This window comes from Marmota monax, unplaced genomic scaffold (genome assembly GCF_021218885.2).
Source record: "Marmota monax isolate L192 unplaced genomic scaffold, Marmota_monax_Labrador192_F-V1.1 WCK01_AAM20220418_F8-fsc00291, whole genome shotgun sequence".
Lineage (NCBI taxonomy): Eukaryota > Metazoa > Chordata > Mammalia > Rodentia > Sciuridae > Marmota > Marmota monax.
The window spans coordinates 962,354-986,595 of record NW_026693329.1 but is presented as its reverse complement, the minus strand read 5'-3'; positions in this window follow the sequence as shown (position 1 = coordinate 986,595).

The window sequence follows — 24,242 nt, the reverse complement described above, 5'->3', positions numbered from 1 at the left end:
GGTGAATATACACGGTCCATAGGAAATGTTGGGGAGCCAGAGGGCAGACTTTAATCATATCCCCCAAGGAGATCAACTGAAGGCCTGCTTTTTTTTTTTTTTTTTTTCCTGATACTTGGGATTGAACCCAAGGCCTCATGCATACTAGGCAAGAGCTCTACCACAGCCCCAGCCCCCTAGCCCTGATGTTTTAAGCCCCCCATTTTGTAGTACTTTGTTCTGGCAGCCAGAGGAAGCCACCACAGTTGTCAGTATCCGGGGGGAGGCCAGGCTCCAGATGGGAGCTGGCATATAGAATGGGATGCTGGTCCTTTTGATGAGAGCTCAAGGCAAAAATCACAACCTTGGTCCTGAAGTGCCCTGAGCTACCTGGGCTCAGGGATAAAAATGGAGATAGGGCAGAGCTTACGACTTTCCTCCAATAGCCATCACCCCCTACTGCTGCAGCAATAGACCCTCAATCTCTAGCTCTGCATAAGGCCTCCAGGAATACAGAGTACATCTTGGGGCTAGATGTATCCATATTTCTATGGCTTCAAGCTTTTGTTGTTTTACACCTCTCTCACATGCAGCCCAAACTATGTTCTAATATACATAGAACTAGGGGATGAATCAAGGCCGGATGACGGCGGCTGGGGTGGGGGGAAACTGGAGCCCATGACTTCAGTTATAGGGAAGGCACAGCTGCAGGAGCCACAGACCCCAAATTACAGCAGGTCCTGTTTCTTCAGTTTTGCTCTCTGTGGTTTGTTACCCGTAGTCAACCATGGTCTGAAAGGATTATGTGGAAAATTCCAGAAGTAACTCATAAATTTGAAATGACTTTTATTCCAGTATACTGTTAAATCTGTTCTATTTTATCATCAGTTATTAATTTCTTAATATGCCTAATTAATAAGTATGCCTAATTTATAAATCAAGCTTTTTTTTTTTTTTTTTTGCAGTGCTTGAGATAGAACTCAGGGCCTTGAGCATGCCAGGCAAATGCTATATCACTGAGCTACATCCTCAGCCCGTAAATTGAACTTTTTTAAAAAATTAATTTATTTATTTTTGCATAACAATTCTTTTAATATTTATTTTTTTTTAGTTTTCGGCGGACACAACATCTTTGTATGTGGTGCTGAGGATCGAACCCTGGCCGCACGCATGGCAGGCAAGCGCGCTACAGCTTGAGCCACATCCCCAGCCCCCATAACAATTCTTAATACCCCATTATATCATACTTTATCAATTATCTGATTATATATAAGGTGTGTTGACACCAAATCCACATCTTCATATGAACTTTTTCATCATAGATTCGTATGTAGAGGAAAGAACACAGTATATTTAGGGCTTGGTACTATCTCCAGTTTCAGCATCCACTGGGGGGGTCTTGGAACGTGTCCCTGTGGGCCAGGGAGATGACTGCATAGCTACGGAATAAGGTAGGAGGCAGGTGCTGAACAAGTAGGAGTGGGCCAGGCAGAAGCAGGATCATATCCTAACCACCCCAAATCACACTCCAGAATCTCGCAGGTCCTGTGGCCCTGTTCCTTCAAACAGTAAATCAGGAAATGGATTTAGAGATAAATCTTAAAAGAAACGAAGGAGGAAATACCAGAGAGTGTTACACCTAACAGTGTTAAGTATGATTTTGTGAAGTCGTCATTCCAGTTATACACACTTCCGTGTACGTGTGTATTTGTATGTGAACTGTGGTTAGAAAAGGTATGCCCAACTATTGCCACTGCAGCCCACGTAAATGCGTGACTGCCCCAAGGTGCAGCCCTCATAACAGAGCAGGGGCAGGGGGGTCTCCCGGTAGCACATGCCTATGATCCTAGCAACTCAGGAGGCTGAGGCAGGAGGATCACAAGTTCAAGGCCAGCCTCCACAACTGAGGGATACCTTTGTGTGTCAGTCAATTTTGCATCACTGTGACCAAAATACCTGATAAGAACAACTTCAAGGAGGGAAAGTTTATTATGGCTCATGGTTCTAGAGGTTTTTAGTCCGTGGTTGGCAGTCCATTGCTTTGGACCCAGGGTAAGGCAGAACATTCATGGCAGAAGGGCATGGTGGAGGGAAGTTGTTCAGCCCACGGCAGCCAGAAAGCAGAGAAAGAGTCGAGAAAGCTGTGCATCTCACGGTTGGATCAGGAAACAGAGAGGGAGGGGAAGGGGCCATAGGGAAGATGCACCCTTCTAGGGCATGCCCCAGTAACCACCTCCTCCAGCCCTGCCCCACCTGTCTACGTCATCACTCAGCCAACCCATTCAAATTAGGAGGGATTGGTTAGCTTAAAGCTCTCACAATCTAATCTTTTCACTTTTTTGGGGGGTGGGGGGTACCAGGGATTGAAAGCAGGGGCACTCGGCTGCTAAGCCACATCTCCAGCCCTATTTTGTATTTTATTTAGAGACAGGGTCTCACTGAGTTGCTTAGCACCTCGCTTTTTGCTGAAGCTGGCTTTGAACCCGTGATCCTCCTGCCTCAGCCTCCCGAGCTGCTGGGACTACAGGTGTGCCGGATAATCTTTTCACTTCTGAATATTCCTGCATTAACAGCAGTACCTGGTGGACAATTCCTATTCAAACCATAACACAATCTCAAAACAAAGAATAAAAAGGACTGGGGATGTAGCTAAGTGGTAAAGTGCCCCTGGGTTCAAACCCCAGTACCTCCCCCAAAAAAGTGCATTCACATCAGTAAGAACACATGCCCTTGTGTTCCAATCTCAGCTCTGCACTGACTGGTTGTCTGGTGTTGGAGACTTCAGGGCCTCAGTTTCTTCATCTGTGTTTTGGGACAATCAGGGTACCTGCTTTGGGCATTCAGGACTGAGAGGATTAGATGAAAGGACATTGTGAAGTGCTCGGCACAGTGTGTGGCTCATAGTAGGCCTGTCTTCTGCTTCCTCCTCCTCACTATTATTATTAGTCATGGTAATTTAATTATTATGACCATCAGTTAGACCTAAAACCTATGAGGAAGGAACACTACTGCTATTTTTTTTATATTTATTTGTTTATTTATTTATTTTAGTTTTCGGCGGACACAACATCTTTGTTTGTATGTGGTGCTGAGGATCGAACCCGGGCCGCACGCATGCCAGGCAAGGGCGCTACCGCTTGAACCACATCCCCAGCCCAACACTACTGCTATTATCAATTAGACCTTAAACTGATAGGGAACAGTAGTTTGTTCCCCACCTCCAGAGATCGAGAATGCAAATCACTTTTCATGCAAACCATCCACCTGGGCTTGGGGTTGGAGGGCTCATGTTGTTTCTGACCCAAGTGACTTAAGGCCTGCAACTTTCTGAGTCAGTGAGTGTTTGGCCTGGAGCCTTAGAGAGCTTGCAGGTGGACCCCCCCCCCCATCTTATTTGAGACTCAGCACAAGAAATCTCCTGCTCAGGAGTGAAGGACCTAGATACCACTGTTAGGTTGGTGGTGGTGACTTAGGAACAAAGCACCCTGTGAAAGAAACGTCAATCAGGCCCTGATGGAAACTCCTGTCAATCAGCAGGGTCTTCTGGCCAATCCTGGATTTCAGCCAGCTCCCCGGACCAACTCCACTGGGACAAGGGACTCTAAAATCACCTTTTCCTGTCCCAAGCCCTTCCCTTCCTGCTGTGAGCCCCATAAAATTCCAGTCCGGTCAAACTCCCACGTGATTTCTCCTTAGACCCTTCTCCTGGCCACTCTGTCCTTCTGCCCAGTCTCAATAAAGCCTCATTCAGCAGCCTTTTTAAATCTGCCTCCTTTGGTCACTGCCCGTTGCCTGATCTCACAACCACCAGGAATAGATCTGTGTCCTTGAGACCATCCTCCAAACTCCCTAGAGAGGTCTTGTACCCTGAGCAGCGCCTTTTGTCCCTGACCAGCTGGTGCTCATATGTGGCCTTTGCTGCCTTATGCACATGCATGGCCACTGCCTGCTCCCTGCCCCGCCCCCCTCAGGCCCTGGGACCAGGCTAGGGCCATTTCCACTTCTGGAAATGTTCTCTTTGTTTCACTTGTTCATTTGTATCCGGTGGTTTACGAGGACACACACACACAGAGGAAGCGCTCATTGACAACCGTATTTGGTAGCTGTTGCCCCAAGTGGCTTATCTCTGAGAAAAACCTGACCTGGTGTCCTCACCTGTGGTTGGTCTGGAAGAAAAATGTATTTGTTTCTCATTGCTTCTGAAACAAACTACCACACAGTGGCTGAGGAGCTTTATTTTTTTTTAATGACAATATCTACATCTTGAAGGGTGTGGGTCATGGATCTTTATAAAAATGGCCCTTTAGTTGGGCACAGTGGCAAACACCTATAATCATAGCTACTTGGGAGCCTGAGTCAAGAGGATTGCAAGTTCAAGGCCAGCCTGGGGAACTTAACAAGACCCTGTCTCCAAATAAATGGTAGAAGAGAATGGACAGGGGAGTGTAGCTCGGTGATAGAGTATCCCTGAATCCAATCCTTACTACTGGGGGGAGTCCTTTTTATAAAATATTTGCAGGTGATGCTAAAGAGGGGCACAGCTGCAAATCAAGGCTTGGCCCCGGGATACATATTCCAGGTTCCTCCCTCAGTGTGGGGAGCCACACTGAATGACCTCACCTTCCAGTCCTGATGCCTTGGACTCTGACCAACCACTGCATTCACTGTGGCTTGGACAGAGACCCCCTCCATAGTGAGCAGGTCATAACCCTAGGGTTGAGTTATACTCACCTGTTTTCTTGTAGTCTTACCCCTTCTGCCCTTTTATGGATAGAACTTTCTAAGAACAGAGTCCCCCCCAATAAAAGCTGGTTTCTGAACGTCCTCTTTCTCTGTCTGTTTCGTATCAGCCTCTCGTGACTTTCTCTTGCACTCTCCCCTTTGGGGAGCCAAGATTGAGGCTGTGAAGGGGACGGTGCAGGACTCTGTGCCTGATGGGGACTGGCAGTGGCCTGTGCCTGATGGGGATTGGCAGGGGCTGGTGGACCTCACAGAGCAATTCGGAAGAGCCACTTGAGTTGGGATCACTGAGTGTAGAACTAAGTGACAGAAAGAATCAGGCAGAGACAGAAGGCTCAAGACTGGCCCGGAAGTGGGGGTGTAGCAGGTCATATGGAATTACAAAGGTCAGAGTAAACAGTTTGAATTTCACTTAAGAGCAACAGGAAACCCGTGGAGAGTTTTAGGCATGGAAGAGATGTGATTAGATTCCTGCAGATAAAAGATGAGTCTGGAGTCAGGGGACAGGAAAGGGGCCGGGGTCAAGATCTAGCCATGGAGGGCTCAGGCTGGTATGTGCTGGATGTGCAAGGAAGGGAAGGAAGTAGGCGTTCCTTGGGGACAAATGAGCAGAACTGGGTGATGGATAGGAAGGGAGAAGTCTGTGGGAGCTCATAGGGAGCTGCTGGAACAGAGGCCCTGGGTGGGGGTAATAACAGGGGTGGAGGTTGGAGGAGGATGTTGACTTATTTGCAAGTATTTACTGATGCCCAAGCATCCATCTATGTCCTAAGTACCTAAAAAATATTTTACCCAGCCAGGCACGGTGGTGCATGCCTGTAATCCCAGCTCCTCGCGAGTCTGAGGCAGGAGAATTGCAAGTTTGAGGTCAATGTGACTCAGTACTGACCACATTGTACTAGAATGTGGAGGGCCCTGTACCAGGAAAAAAAGAGAGAGAGAGAGAGAGAGAGAGAGAGAGAGAGAGAGAGAGAGATAGAGAGAGAGAGAGAGAGAGAAGTTTCCATTCCAATGCAGGGAAAGCATGATTAAAAAAAAAAAAAGTAGTAGTACGAAGCCAGGCACAATCTAGTGCAACTTGGGCATCTGAGGATTGCAAGTTCAAGGCCAGCCTGAACAATTTAATGAGACATTGTCTCAAAATTTAAAAAAATAATAATTTAAAAAATGGGCTGGGGCTGGGATTGTGGCTCAGTGGTAGAGTGCTTGTGTGAGGCACTGGGTTCAATCCTCAGCACCACATAAAAATAAATAAATTAATTAAAGGTATTGTGTTCATCTACAACTAAAAAAATTTTTTTTAAAGGGGGGCTGTGATGGGTGCAGTGGTGCACACCTGTAATCCCAATATCTTGGGAGGCTGAGGCAGGAGGATCTCAAGTTCAAAGCCAGCCTCAGCAACAGTGAGGCACTAAACAACTCAGTGAGACCCTGTCTCTAAATAAAATACAAAATAGGGCTGGGGGTGTGGCTCAGTGGTTGAGTGCCCCTGAGTTCAATCCTTGGTGTCATTCCCCCCCCAAAAAAAGTGGGGCTGGGCTTGTAGCTCGGTGGTAGAGTACCCCTGGGTTCAACCCTCAGTACAAAAAAAAAGTAATGTAATATGGATAAGATAAAACAGGCTAAGAGAAATCTGAAATGCCAAATGAGGAGGTATTTGCCATTTTAAATAGAATGGTCAGCAAGGGCTCATTGGAAAGTGACACTGAACAAAGACTTCATGAAAGAGCAGTTTTATCTGGAAAAGAACATTCCAGGCTATGGCAGCAGATGTAGGAGTGCACCTGGTATGCTGGGGAACTGGAAAGAGCAATGAGTGTGGCTGGAATAGAGGATCAAGGGAGCAGTAGTCACATTCACAGTGCTATGGCCCATTGTAAGGACCTGGGTTACTTTCTATGAGAGAGCGCGCGCGCGTGTGTGTGTGTGTGTGTGTGTGTGTGTGTGTGTGTGTGAAAATGCAAATAATCATCTCAATTACTTTTAATTGTTTTGAGGCAATAATTTTTTTTCTTTTTCTTTTTTTTTTTTTTTTTTTTTTCTTTTTGCTAGGCGTGGTGGCACACATCTAAAATCATGTGACTTGTAAGGCTGAAGTAGGAGGCTTACAAGTTTTGAGGCCAACCTCAGCAACTTAGTTAAACCCTATTTCAAAATGCAAAAATAAGACAAATACTTTTTATTGAGGTAAAATTCACAGAATATAAAATAACCTTTTGAACGTATGCAATTCATCAACATTAAGTACATTTGCAATATTGTACCACCACCTCCTCTATTTCCTGAAGTTTTATCACCACAAAGGAAATCCTATTCCCATTAAGTGATTGTGCTCTATCTCCTTTCTCTCCAGACTCTGAAAACAACTAATCTACTTTCTATTCTGGGCATTTCATATAAATGAAATCATACAATGTGTGATGTTTTGTGTGTCTGGTTTTTGCACGTGGGTCTGTATGTGTGTGTGGTGTTGGGAATGAACCCAGGACCTTATGCAAGCACTCTGCTGGTGAACTATACCCCCTACTCCAGTACTTTGGCCAAATACGACTGTTGTATGGCTATGCCACGTTTTGCTGATCCATTCATCCATCTTAGTTTGTATGTGGTGCCGAGGATCGAACCCGGGCCGCACGCATGCCAGGCGAGCGTGCTACCACTTGAGCCACATCCCCAGCCCCTAATAGATGTTTTTAGAACTTTGGGTTGTTTTTTTTTTTTTTTTGGATCCTGGGGCACTTAACCACTGAGCCACATCCCCTACCCTTTTTTATATTTTATTTATAGACAGCATCTTACTGAGTTGCTTAAGGCCTCGCTAATTTGTTGAGACTGGCTTTGAAGTCGCAATCCTCCTGCCTCAGCTTCCTGAGCCTCTGGGATTACTGGATTGTGCCATTGTGCCCAGCAACTTGAGGATTTTTTAAAAAACTTCATTTTGACTCTGACTATGCCAGAAGAATTGCAGGGCTCTGAGCAGTTGGGTAACAGGTTGTGGCCCGTGAGTTTACAGGATCCCTCCGGCTGCTGTGTAGAGAAGAAACAGGGAGGGAGGCCTACAGAGGTTCAAGCCATCGGGCAGGAACGAGAGGGCAGAGGTCTGGATCAGAATGGTGAAGTGGCACCCCCTTTCTCCACAGAAAAGCCCTCTTCACCATGGCTGATTTTAGGACTGTCAGCAAGAGAGTCCCTGAGAAAGAGTTCAGTGTAGACAAACTTCCTATTTTCGTGTCACCCTGTTTTACTTGGCCACTGGCCAGGAAGATACCAGCACTCCAGGTGCTGGACACCCCCTTACTAGTTTTTCACAAACATATCCAGTATAGTAGTTTGTAGAACTGTGCAAACAAGGCCTCTGGCCTTGAGCTGGGCTTCACAGAGATGACTATATTTTTAAGATGTTACAAATGGGCTCCATGGTAACAGCTGGCAGGGGAGGAAACAAAGGGGAGATGAAGCTCTCCCCTTCTCAGGTGTTGTCCTTGAAGGGTTAACATGCCCAGAACAGTGAAAGAAAAAGCTGCTTTTATGTGAACTTCTACAGACTGTGAACTTCTGACCCCTCCCCTTACACGCTGGGTATAAAACTCTGAAACTCCCTGAACTCGGGGTTCAGGGGATTGATTGATTACAGCAAAAGCTGTGCCCTCTGAGCCTGGCTGCAGCCAAATAAAACTGTTTCCTGCTATCTTCGGTGCCTTGCCTCGTTTGACCCTACAACAATGGCAGCATTGAAGTGCTGGGTCTCCTTGAAAGTACCCTTGGGAGTAGCTGGGGCACAGCACAGGCTTCTGCAGAGAAGGCTTCCTGCATACTCCCCAGGTCCCTCTTTCCTTCAGCTAGAATGCTGTCCGGGTGAGAGGAGTGGGTACAGCCAAGAACAAATGGAAAACAGAGCCCTCCATCCCGTGAACAGGAAAAACCCGAGAACTGAAAAGCACACCCAGAGGACAAAAATGCAAGCCAAGTGTTCCAGCTTCCATCGGAGGGATCATGAGTCGCCTGGCCCGAGTGATGCATGAGTCACGACTGGCCAGACAGTTCCCTCCTTCTTCTCTCACACTGCAAAGACTTAGCAGCTCCCCAGTTGCCTCCCTGGCTGAGTTGACCCTGTAAGCTCAAGGCCTGGGGTATATCTCCCAGCACCCGCAGGCTCAGACATCCCAGGCCAAAAAGGTGTGGCACCCCCCACACAGATATGCAGTTATGGTTCCCCAGCAAAAGCAAGGAAGAGCTGCCCCAGACCCCGCCGCACATCCAAGGCTACTGTTTCCTTGGACACACATCAGAGCCCAGTGCACCAGGGAGTCGGTGATGACTTGTTCCCATTCCACACTGGGCAAGATTGTTCAGTGTCAGGCTGTCCAAATGTCAAGGACATGTTGAGAGTAATTGGGAGGGCGAGTCTGTAAGTTTCTGGGATCTGACTTCCTCCCCAGTTCAAAACACCCACAGTGGACACCCTCCGTGCTCGAGCCCAGGAGAGTATGCAACTGGCTGAATTTGGTCTTACAGACAGACACCTTCCTCCTTTATTCTTGGTCCTTTATGCTTCTGGGTTGGGGACTCCACTACTTAGTTTTTTTGTTTTGTTTTACTAGACAATGACATTAATAAGAAGTTTGGAAGTCAGAGAATCCCTGTTTGACCCACTCCATGGGACAACAGGAGGATCTAGGGTTTTTTTAACCTGATGTCATGTGACCTGGGGTGGGTTGTCCACTTGTCTAGCCACAATCTCCTCTTGCGAAAAGCAGGGTTCAAAACATTCCCCTGGGGCTGGGATTGTGGCTCAGCGGTAGAGCTCTCGCCTAGCACGGGTGGGACCTGGATTCGATCCTCAGCACCACATAAAAATAAAGGCATTGTGTTGTGTCCATCTACACCTAAAAAATGAATATTAAAACAAACAAACAAACATTCCCCTGTGAGCTGTTGTATGCCACAGCTTGGATAAGTCTTGAAGGTATCCCTCAAAGGCTCACGTATCAACAGCTTCATCCTCATTGGGGTGATGTTTGGAGATGGGAAATTTAAAGGGGGTCTACGGAGTCCCAGGGGTGTGGCTCAGAAGGGACGGTGGGGGCCACAGTCTCTCTCTGGTTGTGACCTCTTGCTCCTGCATACACTCTTGCCATGGTGCCTGTTAGGGCTCCATCAGAGACTGAATTAAAGGCCCTGCCTGACTCTGGATATCAAACTTCCAGAACTGGGAGCTAAATAAGCTTCTTTTCTTTATAAAAGAAAACTTTTAAAAAATTCTAGAAAATTCTAAAATGACTTGAGTTAAATACATGACTCCTCCTATATGCTAAGCTCTTTTTTTCCTATGTCCTAATCTCTCTCTCTCTCTCTCTCTCTCTCTTTAGGTTTAAACAACAGAACTTTATTTTGTTACAATTCTAGAGGCCAGAAGTCCAAGGTTATGGGTCAGCAGGCTTCATTTTTCCTGAGGCCTCTCTCTTTGGCTTGAAGATGGACATCTTCTCCCTAAGTATTTTATTTTATTTTTTGGGTATTATGGATGCCCACAACACTTTTATTTTATTTATTTATCTTTATGTGGTGCTGAGGATCGAACCCAGGGCCTCACCCATGCTAAGCAAGCCCTCTACCACTGAGCTACAGCCCCAGACCCCTCCCTAGGTCTTCACCTGATTTCTCCTTTGTACCTGCCTCTGTTCTAATATCCTTTTCTTTTGTCTTTCAACATTTTTATTAGTGCATCATAGTTGTACATGGTGGTGGGATTTATTGTTAATATTCCTACGTGCACACAATACAGCAGTATAATTTGGCTAATACCATTCCCCATGTCTCCCCTTACCATCTCTTCCTCCCACCCTCGGGTCCCCTGTCTATATTCTACTGATCTTCCTTCAATGTTCATGAGATCCTCCCAATGTCCTTCTTTTCCGTTCTCCTCTCTAGCTTCCGCATATGACAGAAAACATAACCCCTTGACCTGAGTTTGGGCTTATTTCACTTAACATAATGTTCTCAAGTTCCAATCGTTTTCCTGCAAATTGCATACTTTTATTCTTCTTTAAATGACTTGAATAAAACTCCAAGGTGTATGTACACCACATTTTCTTTATCCATTCATCTGCTGATGAACACCTAAGCTGGTTCCATAGTTTGTTAAATGTGAATTGGGCTGCTTTTTTTTTTAATATTTATTTATTTTTAGGTTTCAGCGGATACAACATCTTTGTTTGTATGTGGTGCTGAGGATTGAACCCGGGCCACATGCATGCCAGGCGAGCGCGCTGCCGCTTGAGCCACATCCCCAGCCCTGAATCGGGCTGCTTTAAACATGGGTATGCATGTATCTCTGTACTCTGACTTTAATTCTTCTCCATAAATAACACGGAGGAGTGGTATAGCTGGGTTGGGTGGTGGTTCCTTTCCTCATTTTTTTTTTTTTTGAGGAAACTCCATTCTGATTTCCAGAGTGGCTGTACTAATTTACAGCACCCCCACACACACACACACACGATGTAAAAGTGTTCCTTTTTCTTCACATGCTCTCCAGCATTTATTCTTGTTGGTATTCCTGATGAGTAACATTGTTCCTAAATCCTTAACTCATTCTAACTCCATCTTCGAGACACACCTGTAATCCCAGCCGCTCAGAAGGCTGAAGCAGGAGGACTGCAAGTTTAAGGCCAGCCTCCGCAATTTCGCAAGACCCTCAGCAACTTATCAAGAGCCTGCCTCCAAACAAACAATCAAAAGGAACTAGAGAGGTAATTCCGTGTTAAAGTGCCCAAGTTCAATTACCTCCGTGCTATAAATGAGGAAACCAAGGCCCCAACCTGCTGAAAGTCACATGCCTGTAAATCCTGCAGACAGGATTGGTCTCACACCTCTTACCTGACATGCTCTGTGGTCTCTGCTCAGCTGAGAATATGTGTGAGGCAGAAGAGGGATGGGGTAGAAGCCCAAGGTGGGCAGTGATGGGAAGGAGTTGGAAAGGGGGAAGGAGGAGACAGTGTTTGTCTGGCTCAGCATCCCTGACCATATGCACTTATGCATCCTATGCACCTTCTTGAATATTCTTCTTTTTCTTTCTTTCTTTTTTTTTTGTTCCCAATCCACTACTGGGGACTGAGCCCCGAGCCATCTGTCGACACTGAGCTACATTCTCAGTCCAACCTTTCTTCCTTATGGTGGTTCATTCCCTTCCGTAAGAGGAACATGGGTCCAGCCTGAACCCGGCCACCTCTTCTCTCTGAGGCTGCATTGCCCCATCAGCCTGGACCTCAGGGCAAAGGGATCGTCAGCCACCCAGCCTGGATGCTGGAAAGGGGTGGAGATGGGCTTTCTGGAGTCCTGAGTAGGCTGAGGAGTGGGCACCCGGTTGTCAAAACAACAGCTCCCCCAAGGAGTTTCAACATGCATTCAGTTCCAGATAGGTCATTGGAATTTCTGACTTTAATTCTGACGCAGGATGCTATATTTTGCCCCTTCTGAGAGACATATATTCCTAGCTTTTTTTTTTTTTTTCTAAATCTGTCCTCTGTGCCTTCTTTCATACAGAGGAGAATTTTGTGTTTTGTTTTATCTTACTTTGAATCAGGGTCTCACTCTGTTTGTTGCTCAGCCTGGTCTCCAACTTGTGGACTCAAGGGATCGTCCTCCCTCAGCCTCCCTAGTATAGACGATTTTAATAGCTAAGCTATCTCAAGAGGCCCAGAGTGCTGGGGCAAGTCTCTTTCATTACATGAAAAATGAATCAGCAACAAAATGATGAAGTTGAATGCAGTTGGGATGCTGTCTGTGGCCAGAGCCATGTGGTGGCCGACTTCAGGACATCTCACATTGTCACATTGAATCACAAGGGGACAATACCCTCTGGTGCTCTGCATCCACTGAGACTCCGCTCACTCGTGCCTAAAAATGGGACGAAGCCATGTACTTCAAGGGTCATGACAAAGTCAAATGAGATGATAGGTGTAAAAAGCCGTTTCTGGGATTGTGGCTCAGCGGTAGAGCACTCGCCTAGCATGCGCAGAGCTCTGGGTTCGATCCTCAGCAACACATAAAAATAAATGAATGAAATAAAGGTATTGTGCCCAACTACAATTAAAATATATATATATATATATTTTTTTTTAATAAAAAAGCTATCCAGGGTCACACACATGGGTGATTAAGATGTACTTTTCTGTCTCTGCCTTCACAATGACATAGGGCAATGTGGATGATTTGATGGAAAAATAAATAATCTATTAAAACATTTTGTGCCTGGTTTGGTGACACATGCCTCTAATCTCAGCTGCTAGAGAGGCTGAGAAATAAGGGAAACAAGTTGGAGGCATGAAGATAACAAGACCCTCTCTCTCCATTAAAAATGGAAAGATCTGGAGATGTAGCTCAGTGGTAGAGCGCTGTGGGAGACCAACCTCAGACGTGACTGAGTCACTCTCCCCGGCTGGGTGCTGAGGTGCTCAGTCACAGAAATGTGGCAGAGCTTTCCCCACCCTTCTTGGGTGCGAGGGTCGGTGTTTCATGCATGGGTGTGTCTTGCTACAGCCCCATGGGTGAAGCTATGCTCACCTGTTCCTTTGTAATATAACCCCTTGCCCTGCTTAGGATAGAATCTTCCATGGAAGTGCCTTGTGTGTGCCCCCTTCTCTTACTGTGCCCTTGGGTGTGGCCTACCCAGGTGTCAGTCAACCTGCTGACAGTGGACATCATGAAGATAGACTCAGCCCCCTGAAACCTGACCCCTTGCCTCATTTGAATAGCTTCTCCTCAATAAAAGGGGTCAGCGTGTGCTCTCTCTCTCTCTCTTCCTGTGGACCCTTAAGGTCAGAGGAGCTGTCACAGCGACCTCAAAGAAAAAGGTATTTATGTCTCTTGTGTGGTTATTTTGCACGGCCCAGTTGGCCCAGTTTTCCTGGAGTGACCCCTGAGCCTTTTAGTCACGAACAGAAACCCGGCAGAGTGCCCCTGAGTTCAATTCTCAGTTACCATGAAAAAAAAAAAAAAACTCAAAACATTTTGTCATCAGAACTAAGAAAAATTACACAAACCTTAGAAATAAGGTAAAAAGTGACCGTGTGACTGAGTGACATGCCAGACATTAGGCATCATCTAGGATGTCGCTTTGCATAACTGACCACTTAGTCTAGATGAGGATCCGCTGTCTGACACCCACAGTTTGACATAATTCCTGCTGCTCCCTTGTAGGTTCACTGGTCTGTGGCCTGTACACAGAACTCACCCCTTCGTTTTTATTTGTCTCCCCAGGAAACCACCCCCAGGAGGAGAAGAGGAAATAAGAAGCCCCTCAATTTTTTAAATTTTTTTGATACTGAGGATTGAACCCAGTAGTGCTTAACCAGTTAGTCACATCCCCAGCCCTTTTAAATATTTTATTTAGAGACAGGGTCTCACCGAGTTGCTAAGTGCCTCCCTAAATTGCTGAGGCTGGCTTTGAACTCGAGAGCCTCCTGCCTCAGCACCCCGAGCTGCTGGGATTATAGGCATTTGCCACCGCACCTGGCTAGAAATACACAGTTTTAAACCAAAGCTTTGGTGCTAGGGGGAAACACACACACACACACACACACACACACACATTGCAGGAAGGAAGGAGAACCATGCTCACAGGCTGCCTGGAAATCTTGAACCCTAGTTCTTCAATACTTCAAAATAACAAGCCTCCCTTTCCCCATTGGTATCACTGTTAAGAGTTAGGTTTTCTTTTCTACCAAGGCTAAACCTGTGACGTAACACAGACATGTTTACCATCACTTAGGTTTCATGGGTATAATGGAGCCACCTTACATTAGGAAACCATGTGGTCAGGACTGTGTTCATTTTAAAATTCCCTAACAGGCACCCCATCACAACTGTAGCCCCATTCCCTGTCCACCCCAATTTTAAATCAGCCAGTTGGGTAGATGGTACCCCAAAAATCTTTCTATCAGGAGCGAGGGGGCAGCGCTTCCTTAGAGATCAATATTGGCGGATTACCTACCCAGGGGAGCTTGCTGGTGGGATTCCTTTTGGGGGCACACCCTTCTGCAGAAGTACAATCTTGTCTTGCTGACCCACTTCTAAGCATTTATTTGCTTTCTGATACCACCTCGGTATTTCTAACGTTCCCAAGATCTAGCCACCCTCCCCCAACAAGTCCAGGAATAATTTTGGGGATTCACAGGGATGGCAAGGCCCCAAACACACAACCCAAAGACATTTCACAAGGTTGTCACATTTGACATGGGTACAAATGTGATGTGAGATCCTTGGTTCAGTTTGGAGGGGTGGAAGTACATCTAGAGAATTGTACTTTGGTGCACTTGGGGAAAATTTGAATATAGATTATGAAATGGAATGTATATAAGGCTATGCATATAATGGAACGTATTGCATTAACAATTAAATTTCCCATGTATAATCCGGTGCTGTGGTTACATACGACAGGGAACTAGGAGCTGGTTGCTTCCCAGCAGCTCAGGAAGCTGAGGCAGGAGGATCGAGAGTTCAAAGCCAGCCTCAGCAAAAGCGAGGCACTAAGCAACTCAGTGAGACCCTGTCTCTAAATAAAATACAAAAAGGGCTGGAGATGTGGCTTAGTGATCCAGTGCCCCTGAGTTCAATCCCCGTATACCAAAAAGAAGAAAAAGATGCATGCTGAAGTATGTGTGCAAGTAACTCAAGCACAAAATTTAGATTCAAAATACACATAGCAGGCTGGGGGGTGTAGTTCAGTGGTAAAGTACTACAAGGCCCTGGGTTCCATTCCCAGAACTAAAAACAAAATCTATCTAGGGAGGGTTAAAGGTTAAGAAGTGCGTAACTAGGTGTGGTGGCACATGCCTGTAATCCCAGCAACTTGGGAGGCCGAGGCAAGAGGATTCCAAGTGTGAGGCCAGCCTCAGCAACTTAGAACTTGGTCTCAAAATGAAATTTTAAAAAAGCAGGTAGAGCCTCCCCACCACCCTCTGCCCCTGCCCGCCCCCCATTCAATTCCCAGTACAAAAAGAAAAGGGGCAAAAAGAAAAAAAAACAGGCTGGGGAGGGCTCAGTGATTAAAGTGCCCTGGGTTAAATTCTTAGTGCCACACACACCACACAAAGTGTGTAAACAACTGAAGTGTCTGGAGGGAGTGTTTTTGAATGTACTATTCTTACAACTTTCATTTAGGTCAAAAGGCATTCAAAATATTCAAAATAAAAATAAGATGTACCTGGGGAGCATGGGTGGAAATATAGATATTTAGGGTTCCCTGTACCCCAGTCACCGCCTTGCTTTCTGGGTCATGGTGGGTCACTGCCCTGTGACCCTGCTGGCTGCAGGTTTTCCCCTCAGGCTGGACCCCATGTTGGGACCTGGAACATTCCCAGGTGCTAATAAACTCGCTTAGGTCCTTAGCTGAAACACTGAAGGAGCAAACATGTTGATAAACACTTGGAAACTAGCCAGAGCCTAGAGCCAAATCCCCCAAATCCCTAACTGAATGCCATAGCCCGAACCCTCACCAACCCTCACGGCAGACTGCTTGGTGGAAATTTCACTTCCCTCTCCAAGGTGGCTCTAGTGCTTTGTATGCAAGTTCCCCCAAGGGAGGCATGGGACTGATCAACTTGGCATTTAGTGCCTTTTTTTTTTTTTTTTTAATCCCTGCTGGCACTTAGGATGGTTTTGGAGACGCCCTTATAGCAATTTCCCTGCTACTGGGTTTGCGGTGACTCAAGCTGTGGGTTTAATTGGATACAATAATATAAACAAGATCAGCCTGGGGGTGTGGCTCAGTGGCAGAGCACCTGCCCAGCATGTGTGAGGCCTGGACATGATCCCCAAGACTAAAAAAAAAAGAGGGGGGGATCGTGTCGTCTAAGATGGATGATGGAGGCTTACTGGAGTATTTTAATATTCTTGCTGTTTTCATGGTGCTGAAATTCAAACCAAGGGCCTTGCACATGCTAGACAAGCACTCCACCACTGAGTTACACTCCCAGTACCCTAGAAAAGTGTTTTATTTTTAAGTCTATTACATTTGGAAAGAGATCCAGATGTTCATTTTTGATAAAATGGAGGATCTCTCTCAGCATCAATTGGGAAGAACAAAGGAGTCACAATTGTTGCTCCAGGGAATCAAACATTGCAACCGGAACCATTTTGGTTTCAGTTTTTAACTCTTAGAATGTAGACATTGCTGTGATTAGATTATAGAGGGTGACTGTGCTCTTGGTTTTCCACTCTGCGGATATAAAATTCCATTCTTATCTGTTTGTTTAGGTAGATAAGAACAGATATAAACATACTGTTTCCAGGATTAATAAAACCCAACAGGGACAAACCTGTAGTCCACAATCAGTTTATCAACCTCTGTGGAGCAAGAGAGGTTGAACATGGGCTCCCCAAACACAGAGAAGGGCTGGGGTGTGGCTCAGTGGTACAACCTTTGACTCACATTCAGGAGACCCTGGGTTACACACACACACACACACACACACACACACACACATTGGTGGCAGGGACTCAGGAGTCTGAGGCAGGAGGCTTGCAAGTTCCAGTGACTCTGTCTCAACAAAAGAAGAAAGGGGCTGGGGTGGTGGCTCAGTGGTAGAGCACTTGCCTAGCATGTGGGAGGCACTGGGTTTGATTCTCAGCACCACATATAAATAAGTAAATAAAATAAGGTCCATTGACAACTAAAAGAAAAGAAAAAGAGATGGAGATGCAGGTGACTACCTCTGGGTAATTAAAAGTAAGAAAGAAAAAAAAATTTAAAACCCAGAGGAATAAAACAATCAATAACCACAGATAGGATTTGTAGGATTTGGAGGGTAGGGGCAGAATGTAAGTTAAAAAGCAGTGTTTTGATGAGTGCAAGCCAACAGGGTATATGTAAAGGAATGACAACAGGCCTGAGCTAGAAAGTGGACCAGCACCCTGTTTCCTTGGAAACAACAAAGTCAAAATACACTTAATATGGTCTCTGTCAGTCTAGAATTTTACAGATCTTTGTATCTCGCTACCAAAGCAGTTTTCTGTAGGTTCACAATAGTTATGGAGTACTGTCGCTGTGATAGACACCCTGAGGTCATTGTCTGCAAGATAAAGATGGTTCTGAAGCCTGTGGGCACTAGACACAGGACTAGAGTTTTCCAAACTTCACTTCCAAGCTTGGTCTTGGAGTCATTCTGTAGTAGGGACAAACAAGGCAAGGCACCGAAGATAGCAGGAAACAGTTTTATTTGGCTGCAGCCAGATTCAGAGGGCACAGCCTTTGCTGTAATCAATCAATCCCCTGAACCCCGAGTTCAGGGAGTTTCAGAGTTTTATACCCAGCGTGTAAGGGGAGGGGCTCAGAAGTTTACAGTCTGCAGAAGTTCACATAAAAGCAGCTTTTTCTTTCACTGTTCTGGGCATGTTAACCCTTCAAGGACAACACCCAAGAAGGGGAGAGCTTCTTCTCCCCTTTCTTTCCTCCCCTGCCAGCTGTTACCATGGAGCCCATTTGTAACTTATCATAAAAATGTAGACATCTCTGTGAAGCCCAGCTCAAGGCCAGAGGCCTTGTTTGCACATTTCTTCAAAGTACTATACTGGATACGTTTGTGAAAAACTAGTAAGTGGGTGTCCAGCACCTGGAGTGCTGGTATCTTCTCGGCCAGTGGCCAAGTAAGCAGGGTGACACGAAAATAGGAAGTTTATCTACATTGGACTCTTTCTCAGGGACTCTCTTGCTGACAGTCCTAAAATCAGCCATGGTGAAGAGGGCTTTTCTGTGGAGAAAGGGGGTGCCACTTCAATTCCCCTACATCTCACATTGTGGTCCTTCTTCCTTCATTGCTGCCTGGTTAACCTGTTTTTCCTTGTGAAAGTCAAGATGAAACAAACCTACTTTTTTTTTTTTTTGTACCAGGGGTGATTAACCATTGAGCCACATCCCCAGCCCTTTTTAATATTTATTTATTTAGGTGGTGCTGGGGATTGAACCCACGGCCTTATGCATGCTAGGCAAGCACTCTACCAACTGAGCTATATCCCCGGCCCTTTATTTTTGGACAGGGTCTCACTAGGTTGCTTACACCCTCACTAAGTTGTTGATGCTGGCCTTGAACTTGAAGTCCTCCTGCTTCAGCCTCCAGAGTTGCTGGGATTACATGCCAGTGCCACCATGCCCAGCTCCTTCCTGTCTTTGTTGGCCATACGGGGGATGTACCTCACAAATGCTAGGCAAGTGCTCTACCACTGAGCTATATCTGCAGCCATTTTTTTCTTTTCTTCTTCTTCTTTTTTTTTTTTTGTGTGTGTGTACCTGGGATTGAACTCAAGAGCACTTGACCACTGAGCCACATCCCCAGCCTTATTTTGTTGTATTTTATTTAGAGATGGGGTCTCCCTGAGTTGCTTAGCGCCTCGCCATTGCTGAGGCTGGCTTTGAACTCTGGATCCTCCCATCTCGGCTTCCCGATGGGATTACAGGTGTGTGCCACCACGCCTGGCTCATTTAATTTTGAGTCAGGGTCTCATTAAATTGCCCAGGCTGGCCTCAAATTTGTTATCCTCCTGTCTCAGCCCCCTGGGTGGCTGGATTTACATGTGTGGGTGCCGCCACAAGATGAAAGTTTGTTGTCAGAATCAGACAAAAATTAGAGTGGGGAAGTTGAAAGGGGAGAGTTCCTGTGGGCCTGTGTAGGATATGTACTTTTTCAAGGACTTTCAAAAAAAAAAACTCAAAAGAAATCTTTTTCTTGTTCTGTACACACCCCTTCCTTTTCACGCCTATAACAAATTTCTGTAACAAAGTTTATCTTTACTGTTCTTTAGGATTGCAGACAATTGAAGATGCTCTAGACAAGTTGCTCCCAGCAACTTGGGACAGGGCTCGCTGTTACCCACGCCGTACTTGAACTTAAAATCATCCTGCCTCAGGTTCCCTGAGTCACTGGAGTCACAGGTACACACCACCTCACCCAACTCTTCAGTGGTCCACTTTAGGTTTGAATATAGTCCTTGTAGCTCTCGTACTGGGCATTTTTTTTTTTTTTGCACCAGAGGTTGAACCCAGTTAACCACTGAGCTACAGATGAGCCTTTTTATTTTACGGCGGCCCTAAATTTCTGAGAATGGCTTTGAATTTTCAATTCTTCTGCTTCAGTCTCTTCGACTGCAGAAATCACAGGCTGTGACACCAGGCCCGGCCACTGAGTCTTTTTCACTGCAACTTTTTACTTTGGTACCAAGGATTGAACCCAAGGGCACTTACAAAATAAGCCACATCCCTAGCCCTTTTATTTATTTTTTTTTGGGGGGGAGGGTACCAGGATTTGAACTCAGGGGCACTCCACCACTGAGCCACATCCCCAACCCTATTTTGTATTTTATTTAGAGACAGGGTCTCACTGAGTTGCTTAGTGACTCACTTTTGCTGTGGCTGGCTTTGAACTCACGATCCTCCTGTTTCAGCCTCCTGAGCCACTGGGATTACAGATATGTGCCACCGCACCTGGCCCCCAGCCCTTTTTATATTTTGTTTAGAGACAGGGTCTCACTGAGTGTCTTAGGTCCTTGTTAAGTTGCTGAGGCTGGTTTTGAATTTGTGATCCTTTCAAGGTTTTGGTATGACAGGCGTGTTCCACTGCGCCCAACTGCGACTTACTGTTAAAAGGATATGTTTCTCTTCCTTTCTTCCTCTTCCTCCTCCTAATCTCTCTTCCTCTCTGATCTCAGAGGAAACGGGATTGCTCTTCTTCCCTATTTTAGGCAGAATTAACTGTCCTTGGACATACATCCATCACCGGAACAAAGTAATTCAGACTTTGGGGATGGCACCAGAAGATCTCAGAAATGACTATCTCCTAAATTAACAAGTGAATTACAACTCCAAAAGAGAACACTTGGAACGTGGCCTTTGAATCACCTCTTTAAAACTCCATGAATCCCCTTAATGGGTAGAATCACAGCCTCTGGGTCAGGAATCCCCTGTGCTTTCCTTTGCTAGCAAAGCAATACAACTTCTTTTTCCTTTTTCTCCAAACTCTGTCCTCATTATTGGACTAGCATTGGGGACAAGGACCAAGCCTTTGGTAACAATGGGGATTGAACTCAGGGCCTTGTTCAGCTAGGCAAGCACTCTACCACTGAGACACATCCCCAGCCCAGCCCTTTATATTTTTATTATTATTATTATTATTATTATTATTATTATTATTATTTTGCTTTTTTGAGACAGGGTCTCAAAAATATCTTCATGAGTTTTGGAGAGAGTTTTGGAGAGAACAAGCCATATTCAAACCATAGTGATATTTATAGAACTACTTCTTTTTAAAATTAATGTTATTAGTATCTTAGTTTCTTTTTTTGTGGCACTGGGGATTGATCCCAGTGTTCTCTGCTAGGGTAATGCTCTACCACTGATCTCTAACAGAGCCACATCCCCAGCCCTATTTTGTATTTTATTTAGAGACAGGGTCTCATTGAGTTGCTTAGCACCTCACCATTGCTGAGACTGGCTTTGAACTTGAGATCCTCTTGCCTCAGCCTCCCAAGCTGCTGGGATTACAGGCTGTGCCACCGGCCCTTTTCATTTTTTAAAATATTTACACCATAGTGATATTTATATAACTACTATGGTTTGAGTTTTGCTTATTTGCCCAGGCTGGCCCTGAACTTGGGATCCTCCTTCCTCAGCCTCTCGAGTTGCTGGGGTCACAGCCATGTGCCACCATACTCTGCTATATACTCCATTTTATAAATGGCTCTAGAGTATTCCCTAGAACAGCCATTCCATAGTTTATTCAACAGTTCTCTTATTAATGGTCATTTAGGTTGGTTCCACTTTTTCCCCCATTTAAAAAAATGTACTAAAGAGCACTGTCCTTGTTTCTGCTAGAGTTTGCTTCTCAAGTATATTCCAGATTGTGAGTAAGCCTGTTCTGATTATAGAGCATTTTAAATCCTTATGTATTAATTCAAGTAGAGAGCAAAGAAGTTCTTCTGAAGTTAGAAGACCATATTAATTAATTAATTAATATTTACAATTATATATTAATAATTAATATGGATTAAAATAGACCAATATTAGGGTTTGAATGCTAAATACACGTTTCATTTATAAGTCCAATAATGTCAGAACACTCCCCCACATTCACATAGAATCACATAGACTTTAAAAAAAATATTTATTGATTTGTGTTTAGTTATAGGTGGACACAATACTTTTATTTTATTTTTATGTGGTGCTGAGGCTCGAATCCAGTGCCTCATGTATGCTAGGCGGACACTCTACCTCTGAGCCACAACTCCAGCCCCGAATCACATATACTTTTATATTTTTTTATTCTTTTCAGTCTTGGGGATCAAACCCAGGGCCTCAAATATGCTAGGTATGTGCTCTACCACTGAGCCACACCCCAGTCCCACATAATCTTTAATTCCAGCCTTATTAACTATTTGCAATTTCCCTTTTTAGTAAGCCCATATTTCTTCCTCAAATATACCTTGCCTTAACCAGTGTTTTATTCCAAGGATAGTCTTATTAGATTTTCCTATGTGTTAGCGGTTAATTAGGTAGCTAATTAATTCAGCAGGCAATTTGGGACACCTGCAAGTAGGCATTCATGTTTTGGGGCACTGGGAGATGCTGTCATCATCCTTATGGATTTTTTTCATGCTTTGGAGAGAATAGACCACCACCACAACAAATACAGAAGTAAATGAATGCTATGTCAGATAGCTGATAAGTTCTTTGGAGGAAAAAAAAAACAGGGTAAGGGCTGGGTTTGTGGCTCAGTGATAGAGAGCTTGCCTAACATGTGTGAGGCACAGGGTTTGATTCTCAGCACCTCATATAAATACATAAATAAATATCCATTGATAACTAAAAAAAAAATTTAAAAAAAGGGTATGAGGGCAGGGGTTGTGGCTCAGGGGCAGAGCACTTGCCTGGCATGTGTGAGGCCCCTGGTTCAATCCTCAGCACTGCATATAAATAAATAAATAAATAAATAAATAAATAAAATAAAGGTCCATTGACAACTAAAAAAAAAGTATTTAAAAAAAAAGCAGGGTAAGGGAATAGAGAATTTTGAATAGAGGGTTTAATTTTCAATAGAGTGGCAGTGGAACGCCTCATGGAAAAGGTAGTTTCTGATAAAGCCTGGAAAGAGTTCAGGGAGTATAAACCGTGGAATACCGGGGTGTGATGGAAAGCACTTTAGGCATAAAGAGAGACTACAGACTCAAAGGCTCTGAGGCAAAACTGTGTTTGGCAATCTGCCCCCAACACAAATGCTTTAATCCAGTAGTCAACAAATTAAGCGCTGTAGCTTTAAGAACCATGATACCACTCTCTTTATTTTTTAACCGGTGACAGCTCTGAACAGCAACTGGTTTTCTCCTGTCGGTGGAAGAATGCTGCAAACTCTCAAGCAATGGGATGAGTACAGGGGAGCAGCATCCCACCTCGCCCAAGAGGTGTCCCAAGATCTCCTTCCTCCCCTCTCAATCGCCACCCACCAAGCTTTTTTTTTTTTTTTTAATTGGAGACATTGCCTCTCTGGTCTCGAAATTGACATTCTCATGCCTCAGAGTTACTGGCATTACAGGTGTGTGCCACCGCCCCTGGCTGTCTTGCATACTTAAAACCATAGATCTTCTAATATTTAACACAATGTAAAGGCTTATATGAATAGTTGTCACGCTGCATTGCTTAGGGAACAATGACACTTATGAAATCACGACAAGAAAAATGTCTGTACGCGTTCAGTGCAGGACATTTCCCCTGTCCCCCAGATATTTTCTATCCTGGGTGGGTTGAATCCTTCCTTAGACGTGGAACCCACAGAGAAGAAGGCTGATTGCACTCATTGGACCTGGGGTGTCCCACCTAGCAGCCGCGAGCACTTGAAATGTGGCTGGTACAAACTGGAAGTGATTGAAACACACACTAGATTTCAAAGACTTCGTGCAAAATTGGAAAATATCTCACTAACAATTTTCTTGCTTACATGGCTAAATGATATTCAGGCTGGGTTGGGTTGACGAAGCTGTCTCACTAAAATTAATTTCGCCTTTTTTTTCCTCTTTTCGGTTTTAAAAAAATGCAGGTTTTATATGATAAATTATTGTGTAATGGTGTATTAAGAATTGTAATGCAAAATAAATAAATTTTAAAAAAATAAAATAAGGGGCTGGGGATGCGGCTCAAGCGGTAGCCCGCTCGCCTGGCATGCGTGCGGCCCGGGTTGGATCCTCAGCACCACATACAAAACAAAGATGTTGTGTCCCCCGAAAAATAAAATAAATAAATAAATAAATATTAAAATTTCTCTCTCTTTAAAAAAATAAAATAAAATAAAATGCAACCTAAAAAAATGCAGGTTTTATGAAATTTCTAATTCGGTACGTGACTGGCATCCTGTTTCAACTGGACAGCTCTGTGGTTAGGTCTTTCCCTGGACTGCGGGCTCCTGGTTGGGAGGGACCCCAACTGCATCCTTGAAGCAGTGCCAAACAGGAGGCTCGCCATTCAATCTAACGCCCCCGACACTGCA